General features: G+C 42.7%; 1 protein-coding gene across 2 annotated transcripts in view; it reads left to right on the top strand.

Moving 5' to 3' along the window:
- The window catches only part of spon1b (spondin 1b), a 214,453-nt gene that overhangs the window by 68,761 nt on the left and 135,764 nt on the right, over positions 1-9,928 (top strand). The gene's annotated exons all lie outside the window — the stretch shown is intronic.

Here is a 9,928-nt window from a genome sequence, read left to right as displayed (position 1 = left end):
GACAGTAAGACAGACAGTCATCAAGATCGACTGTACTACCTCGAACAGTTCACAAGTGGGGAGCCGCTTGGTCTCATTTGAAGTTGTGAGCACATGAGAGACAGAGCTTACAAAGAAGCCAGAGACCTTCTTGATCATCACTATGGAGATGAAATGATCATCGCTACAGCTTATATCAAGAAGGCTATGGAATGGCCTCAGATAGATAGATAGATAGATAGATAGATAGATATTTATTGATCCCAAAAATATGGGAACAGCCCTGTTTTGTGCATGTCCTGTTTGGAGTACGCCCGAGACTGTCACTTAACACTAGAGGACTGCCCAGATCTAACATCCGGTAAACAATGCTATGTTGTTTCTCTAACCGCATTCATTTCCTTCCCCATTATATACAATCAGCAGCAAGACAGTCTCCACCCCCTTAGCCATTTTACTTTACAGTAGGCCTAATACTAAGCTAGAGGCTCTATACTCTAAAACAGTCGAGGGGTTGCGAGAATTGTCCTATTTTAGTTTTTTTTATATCTCTACATGACGATAAGGCATTCAAAAACACATTTTTATGTGCAAAGAAGTCCAAATAGTTGAAATCCAGAGCGATTGCCCAAGAATATGCTCAAACGAGAGCCGAGAGTCTCCAAATGTGGTCAAGCACCTGCAGTCGAGCATACCAGCATTCCTTAGAAACAAAAATGTAAGAAAGAAAACACATTTTTTTAATGAACATACAGTAATTACATTCAAACCCTATATTCAAATATCGAAATGCCGTTTCGGGCCAATATTCAGCAACATGTTTAAGCAATGGATTTTACTTAGAACATGATAAGAGTGTAGTAGTAATAGTGGTACTAAATCACTTACAATTCACCAACACCAAAATACACAACTTGAACTTATAATGATGATTTTTAATTATGATTATGATGATACTATGATTTATGTAACCGATTCCCTAAAGTTATCACTCCGGATTTTAACTTTAGCCTACCCCAAACAGCGTTTTAGATGATCATGACCAGCTTACGGATGGTCAGTATGGTAATCTGCATGGACAGATTTTAATTGGCACGATTCATCTCGGAGCAGGCTAACACTGTTTTTAGAAACTTCACCGCTGAGCGCTAGACTAGCTATAACGTGTTGTCCTGAGACTTAGCTACCTACACAGAGACACGAGTTACACAAACCGTAGCTATGTTTTTCCAAACATATTTAGCTACAACTCCTTGTGTCGAGCCCTGAGTTTGGTTGTACATAAACAGCAACTTACCGAGCAAAGCCGTCGTTTTCTCCTGGAGTCATGTTTACAGCGGTTACAGTTTCAATCCAGACTGAATCTTGGGCCCATGATAGACAGGCCGGCTCTGATAGGCCAGACGTCGGTTCAATTGTATGCAGGCTCAATTGCTTCTCCTAGCCTGGGTACCGGGATGTTCTGTTGAATATTTAACTTGAATTTTTCGATCTGAATTTCAACAACATCACCTTGAATCTTTTTATCTGAAATTTTGCAAGTTTATTTTTTTTTCTCTGAATTTGTGAACACTGAAATACTATGTATGAAATTCCGGTTTTAAAATGGAGACCAAGATTTTCTAATTTAAATTTCGAGAGGTGAATTCAGAACAAATAAATTCAGAATATATGTTTCCTGACCGTAAAATAATTTCAAAGCGGTGAATTCAGAACAAATTAATTCAGATATGGTTCCTGAAGTAAAATAATTTCAAAAGGTGAATTCAGAACAAAATTAATTCAGATACATCATTTTCAAAATAAAAATATTTCAATAGTAAGTGTTCAGTGGCTGTTAAAATTCAAAGACTTATGTCTCTGATTTGCTCCATACAACGCGTTTGCAAGGTCTGCCTGACAAACTTCTTTCCCTCTGAAATCCTATGAGTTACAGTAGTAGTTGAAGGTAAATTTGGTGCAAAGGTGTGATTTGGTAAATACGATGCTACTATTAACTACTTTGTATGTTAAATTTGCACTTGTAAAAATAAAAATGTGCACTTGTAAAAAATATTGCATGTGATCTGAACTTGAAGTCACACAAAGAAAAAAACGAGAGCTTGTAGAAAAGTCTGAACTGAAACATTCCACACCTGCATTCTGAATGTGAATCACAGAAAATATATTTACAAATGTGTTAGATTTGATATTTGCTGAACCACCATGACAGCTGCAAGCATGTAGTGCAATATATATATATATATATATATATTTTAATTTGGGTTCATTTTCCATCAACCGCAACTCAGTGATTACAACCTCTCATTAACTTTTGCAAACACTTCTTGTGATACATTTGGTGCAAAACTAATTGGTACCTGTGGAGCTCTGAGCAACAGAAAGGCTGGGGAAAGCGGATTCTATCACCAGATGAGGAACTCTGTGGTACCAGAGATGGGAAGGTAACAAGTGACAAATACTACGTTACTGACTCAATTAGATTTTTCAGATATTTTTTACTTTTACTATTTATTTTTGCGCCGACTTTTTACTTTCTACTCCTTACATTTTTAATACGAATATTGGTACTTTCTACTCCTTACATTTTTCAAAATGGTTGTTACTTTAGTTTTAATTCATTGCATGGAGGTTACAGTAATTTTTTTTGCGTCATCAATATCAAATTCATCCTATTGAATGGGAATCTACGTTGATTTTGACGCACCACTACAAGACGACTGGACAGATTTGGCGGCATTCATTCGTGGCAAATCATTGCAGCTTGATGCCGGTGCGTTAGCATAGCATTATGGATGACGACATGACTGAAAATGAACACAACAGAGATCCCAGATATTCGGCAGACAAGCAGCAGACATTCCCGATCACCTCGGCCTTATCTGAAAGAGATTTTTGAGATAGTAGGCATCAAGAATGACTCCTGGCGAATGTGCTGCTAATTGTTCCCCCAAAACCATAAACTGCTTGCTTTTAGAATTCACATTGATTTGAAAAAGCATTTAGAGGTAATGCATATTTTTGTTGTTGTGAGTGCTACAAGCTGACTCACTAGCTTAGGACTCCAAAGTTCTTTTGTAATCACACAAAACGTCAGTAATAAAGATCTTGAATTCAAGTTCTTCGTTTGATTGTTTACTTAAAAATTTCAAACATAAAATACAAAAACTTGGATCTTTACTTTTCTTATAATTAACTGAATTCCGTGTAGGTCAAAAGACTGTGTTGCTCCAAAGTCCAGGCTTCTGGCTTTTTTTCCAGGATACTATTTCTTTTTATACTACTCCTAGCAGCCAATCAAATTACACTATCCTAGGTCACTGGTAAACTCAATTTTTACGTTCACTTTTCAACACAGGTTTTGTCAAGATTACCAAAATAAACTCAAAGATTATTTACATAGAAATGCTTCAACATATCCCGTCCCTAATTGACTAGGCCTTAGCATATCATTATCAACCTAAACTTAAACTGAGCCATATAGACTCCCACATTTACAAGTTCTCATTCCTTTTTGCAGGAAAGTATTTAAGGTAAACATTAACTGGTAAGTTTTAACAACCAAATACCTTACACAGACTATTCAAAACTGGTAATTTCTCTTCTATTCAATCTACTCTGGTAGGTATTTCTAATTTTTTTTTTTTATCTTCAGTCTTCTCCCTGCAATAAACAAAGTTTAGTTATGAGTCATTGAATGATGCTGGTCTTTGTCCGAACTTCAGCTTCGGACAACGCCTTTGGAGTCGGGCATCACCCTCATGACTCTGCCTTACATCCAGGAGTTTCTTGGCAACATGAATCTGCGATGAGAACGACATCTCAACCTTGAAACTTCTTTGTAGGTTGAGCCATTTTTGCCTTTCTTGCAGAAGCGGTAAGTATTCGTGAGTCCACCTTCGCCAGAACAGATCCGCCATATTTTGTATTTGTCTCAAGCGCCGACGGGCGTAGACATCATCCTTAACAAACACACCAGGTGGAAAACTAGGCTGTGTTTTCAATGTGAGCAGATGATTTGGCGTCAGTGGCTCAAGGTCATTAGGAAGATCTGTGTTCATGGTTAAGGGTCTCCCATTTATGATCCTCTCAACTTCGCATAGGAGAGTATGAAGTCCTTCATCTTCTAAGAGCTGTTGCTTCACAACAGAGCTCAGCACTTTTCTCACTGTGCGGATTTGACGCTCCCAGATGCCGCCGTGGTGGGATGCGGCAGCCGGGTTGAAAATCCATTGCACACCCTTTCTCATCATTACTTCATTGATACGAGACTGATCCAGCTCTGCTAATGCCTCACGCAGCTCTCGTTCAGCACCGACAAAGTTTGTGCCGTTGTCGGAACAATGATTGACACTTGACCTCTTCTGGCTTGAAAACGCCGTATGGCATTAATACATGAATCGGTGTCAAGAGAATGGGCTATTTCTTGCCTGGATGGTTAAACATGTAAAGAGCACCCATAACGCTTGACCTTTGCACGTCCTCTTCTGAACTCAAAAGGTCCAAAATAATCCACACCCATATGGTTAAGGGTGGTTTGTCAGGGACTAAACGTCTTGTGGCAGATCTGCCATTTCTGCTCTCCTGTCTTCCGCAGAGGTTGCACTCTGAAATCACTTTCTTGCTGCAGTATTGGCTTTTGGTATCCAGTACCGTTTGTCGCAACATGGCTAAGAGTGGTTCCTACTCCATGTCCACACTCTTGATGGTATTAGTGGATGATGAGCGGGCTATTCTGTGCCTTTTATGCAGATGGCAGGATGCTTGGCCTCCTCAGCATCGCCGATCTGTTCAGACGTCCCCTACTCCTCAACACATCCTTGCAGAATGGCTCCAGTTTGGAGATAGAACTGTTCTTTTTCATAAGGGAGCCTCCCGGCTGCAAAGCTTTGTATCTCCTCCGCGTAAGCTTGTCTCTGACTGTATTTGACTAGTTCCATTTCAGCTCCGGATAGAGTTTCCACGGCAGTATTCTTTTTTCCAGTTTTTCTCTTCATTATTATTAACTATGGATCTGCGTTTCTCTGGATCATTCACATTCTGCTGTATGTTCTTGCTCACACTCTTTTCTCTTCTCACTCAGGTACCCGCAACATCCTTCTCAAGTGCAAAATCCAGGCTGTGGCCTTTTTTATGCCTTATGCCAACTGGAGTAATACTTAACGAGCTGATTCAATGGATCTATGCACTCGTTTGAGGTGTGCATGACACTGTTGCAGATGTCTTCACCTCCACTCATCTTCAATCAGGTAAGTACGCTGTTCAGTTGTTCCGCCAGTCATCTTCTTTTCGCAGGAAACTAGGCCCCGAAACCACTCTTACTTTCCATGAAGCTCTGGATCTTCAAACCTCTTGAGCTTGATCTGCTGGGTTTTTGTGAGTCTGACATACTTCCACTGAGAAGATGTAGTAGCTTCTCTGATGAAAGAGACACGGTTTGCTACAAACGTCTTGAAACAAAGGGCATCGTTTTCAAATATACTTTAGTACTGTTTACTATCTGTCCAGAAGACAGACTCCATCAGGGGAACTTCAAGTTTTTCTTTCAGCATCCAATCATCTTGACTGCATCAGTCGCTGCTGCAACTCCGTCCTCTGGATTGTGATCTGTTTTTGAGTGAGAGACTCTGGACTTTTCCATCAAGAATGAAGATGTTTTTCACCCTGTTCATTTGTCAGCAAGAATACAATGCAATGCCATAGCCGTCTTGGCTGGCGTCTGAGAAATTGTGGATTTGAGCAGCATTTGTGTGCCCAAAAGCAGGGGGTTTGAAACATCTGTTCAGACTGGCTCTGAAAGCTTGTCTAAGTCGCCCGCCCACTTCATCCATATCCGCATGGTTTTTTCGTGGATCTCTTCGTCCCAACCTTTCTTCTCTTGGCAGAGATCTCTTAAAATTAGCTTGACAGGTAGAGGAGTGGTGCTAAAAGAAACCATTGGGTCATACACTGAACTGATTACAGATAAAAACCCTGTCTTGTACATTGCTTGTCCGACAGGCGTAATCCTGAACCTGAAGCTGTCAGACACTTGTGAACCACTGCACTCCTAATGCTCGTTCCACAGCTAACTTATCATGCTCCAAATCAAGATATTTGACTTCAGTCGCTAGTTCGTGGTCAGGAATGGATCCCAACAGGGCTCTTCTGTGCTGACCCACTTAGTCAAACTAAACCACCACTGGCGCACAACGTCATCACTCCCTCACAAGAGTGACGACCTTGTCTTCTGTGGCTACTGACTTAACAGTTGTCCCCACAGACGTTCTTGAGGACTGTCTGTGTGGCTTCTGAGGTGCTGTTTGATCTGCACTTCCGCTGTTCTTCTCAATGCGTATGATGCACAACTAGGGGAATGTAGCACAAACAAGTGCACACACATCGTACTTTCTGCTTCCACTTCAGATTGCGCAGCCTGGCCACACAGAAAGCGTAGCATATCTGTGTCCGTTTCTGGAATCCACAACCGTAGAACATGGACAGTTATCCCCATGATGGCAACAGCTCTTTTCTGAATCTCACAACTCTCCGATGAGGTGTTGTTAGTTCAGCCCTTGAACAACTGGTCGTTTGTTTGTGTTGGGAGGTGGAAGAAGGCTAGAGTTTTGGATGGTGTGGTGGTCGTTTCTTCTTTTGGTGAGTTATCTGTTTCGTGAAATGGAACAACACCCTTGGTAATTGCGCACAGTCGAGACGACTCAGAGTTTCTTCTTTTGGTGTACACCCATGGTGTGAAACCATACTTTCCTCACTGCGACTCAACTTTTCTTGTAACCCTTTGCATGCCCTTTTCCATATGATCCATAAAGCTTATCTCTTGAAGAAATCTGTTTCTACTGAACTTCTCGTCAAAGTTAGCCTCTGTTCAGCAATACCACGGTTGCATGGCATCTTCACTTTGTCAATCCTTCAAGGGCAGCTTGATGCAGAAGTGCCCATCCACAAGCTGTGCTGATGTTGTCACAATTTGCATGAACTGCTTGTCATGTTGAGACTGTCTTGTTCTGTTGTCACATCTTCTTTCTGTAAAATCTGAATTGTAATGCTTCATCAGCATGTCTTCAACCTTATCACAGAAGTACGGTTGACAAGGAAACTTTGTCTTTCGCATCATCCGATTCATTCCCTGGCATTTGCTGTTGGCCCATTGACGACCCAGCCAAGAGCTTGTCTTCACCGCAGATGGTCCATCCTTCTGAGTATTGATGATCTCCCATGGCTCCATGGCCTTATACCGTTGACACCGATAAGAAGACCAACTCTTCTTCAAGTTTTGGAGATGCTCGACTCAGATAAGACCACTTCCCAATCTTCTTCTGTGATGTTGGCCTTTTTTGCAGGTATATCTGACTCTAAGCCACACACCTCCAGATCAGTAGGTGATAGCTGTTCACTTTCTGTTCTTGCGCTAGTTGTGCGAAGCAGGAACTCTGTCTTTCTGCCTCGCATATTCAACTTCCTCGCCAAGTCTTCAGTGCAGAAACTGCTGTGCTTACTTGATCCAGGAAAGCATATGTCTTTATTATCTTTTTTGTCTTTTTTGTGTTTATTCTGCACAGGTACAATGGGAAGAATCGCTCCCCATTCCCGGCCCAGTATGGTCCCCTCTTCTGCATCCTGCAGACACAAGAGCCCTTGTGACTTCGCTTGTGCTTTGTGAGCTGTGTTCTGCACTGGTTGTTCTTTGATGAATCTTCTTTACAACGTGCAAGAAACCAAGTGTTTAGCTAACATCTGGACAAGAGGCCCTTTTCTTGTAGTCCTTGGATATATGACCTCCCGATAGACACCCAAAAAAGCCGTTCATTTCAAGAACTAAATTCTTTTTTAGAGGCTGTTCTTGAATCTTGTTGCACACATGCAGTGCATGGTTCATCTGACAGTAAAGACAGGGACTTTGAAAGACACTTTACTTGACTGCAAAAGATTTCTTCTCAGGTTTGCTCTGCTGACATTTTCAGTAGAAACACATTTACAGCAAAGCTGCTTCTTTTAGTAACACTTTATTCTGATGCTTGGTTGCTTCTTTAATTGTTTTGGTTGCCTGAAGTGGGACCTAGGATATCTCCAAACAGCGGATCATTGGCAACTTTTGCTTGGCGGTACACAAACTCCACTAAACAGGAAACTTGGCTCTTTTTAGTTCTTTCTTGAATGTCTACGCATAACTTCTCCCTCTTTCTTTCAGTTTAAATTTGAATTTGTAAAATAGACTTCATGTTGGTAGGATTGTTCATTTGTCCATGTAGTCCACATCTTTCACTGTATTACAACATCCAATCAGGAACAAAGCAAAGGCATTCAATCCTTTTCTGTCTTCTGGCCTTCCCCCCACTGACACTTCAAGCACCCCTCCCTGCTTTACATTCACACTGGCCAGGTGAAGAGACAGTTGGAGAGGCTACACCAGCGCAAGGCTGCTGGCCCGGATGCATCGCCCCAGGGTCCTGAAGACCTGCGCCAGTCAGCTGTCTGGGTTCTCCAGTACCTCTTCAACCTGAGCCTGAGCCTGCAGAGGGTGCCGCTGCTGTGAAAGACGTCCGGCCTGGTCCCGTCCCCAAGAAGTCGACTCCATCTGGCCTTAAGGACTACCGCCCAGTGGCTTCTCACATCTCACCTGGAAGGTGCTGGAGAGGCTGGTCTTGGCCTGCCTGAGGCCGCAGGTGAGTTCTTCTCTGGACCCTCTACAGTTTGCCTACCAGCCTTGTCTGGGAGTGGACGACGCTGTCATCTATTTCTGCAGCGAGCTCATTTGCACCTGGATGGCGGGTGGCGGCACGTGAGAATCACATTTTTTGATTTCTCCAGTGCATTCAACCACCATCCTCTGCTACTTGGTGAAGGGGTGAATGGGTGTCGGTGGCGTCCATAGTCTCCTGATCACTGACTACCTGACAGACAGACCACGTTTGTCCGCCTGGACCGTGCTCTGTCTGATGTGGTGGTGAGTGGTACGGGGGCCCCGCAGGGGACTGTGCTGTCTCCTTTCCTGTTCACCTTATACACCTCAGACTTTCAGTACAACTCGGAGTCATGTCACCTACAGAAGTTTCTGATGACTCTGCATTGGTGGGTATAAGGGATGGACAGGAGGGAGATACAGGGCACTGGTGGATGACCTTGTGGAGTGGTCTGGTAAGAACTGCCTGCTGCTGAACGTGGATAGACCAGAGAGATGGTGATCGATTCAGGAGGAAGGGAAGGCTCCGCAGCCCCTTTGCATCCTGGGAGGGACGTGGACTGGTGGAGGATTACAGATACCTAGGTTCAACATCGACAACAGGCTGAACTGGAAGACCAACAGCACTGCTGTTACAAAAGGGGATGGCAGACTCTATTTCCTGAGGAAGCTGAGATCCTTCAACGTGCAGCAGATGTTGGAGATGTTCTTCCATTCTGTGTGGCCAGCGCTCTGTTCTCCTCTGCTATCTGCTGGGGCAGCACTCGGAGCCAGTGTAAAACAGACTGAACAAACTGTTCAGGAAGGCTGGCTCTGTGATCGGCTGCAAACAGGACACTTTTGAAGCTGTGGTGAGAGAGGTCACTGAACAAACTGTTTCTATACAATGGAAAACCCTGACCACCCTCTCCACCCACACTGGTCCAACAGAGGAGCAGCTTCTCAAGAGGCTCAGACAGTTTAATGCCGCACGGACAGCTACAGGAAATCATTCCTACCACAGACAATAAAACTCTTCAACACGTCATCCCTGGGTGCTAGATGAGACTCTGAACACCACCATATTACATAAGGATAACCGCACAATTGGGTCATTTACATTTTAGCATGCTCATACTTAAACAGTTGCACATTTTGTTTTTGTTTTTTTCCCATCTTGTAATATTAATACTTGTTCTTATATTTGTTATTATATTTTGTTATTATTATTATTATTATTCATGTATATGTATGTATGTATTTGGTGTGCTGCTGTACACTGTAATTCCG

Source organism: Etheostoma spectabile, chromosome 8 (assembly GCF_008692095.1).
Source record: "Etheostoma spectabile isolate EspeVRDwgs_2016 chromosome 8, UIUC_Espe_1.0, whole genome shotgun sequence".
In the NCBI taxonomy this organism is placed as follows: domain Eukaryota; kingdom Metazoa; phylum Chordata; class Actinopteri; order Perciformes; family Percidae; genus Etheostoma; species Etheostoma spectabile.
The sequence above is the reverse complement of the archived record's forward strand: the minus strand, read 5'-3'. Positions and strand labels throughout refer to the sequence as shown.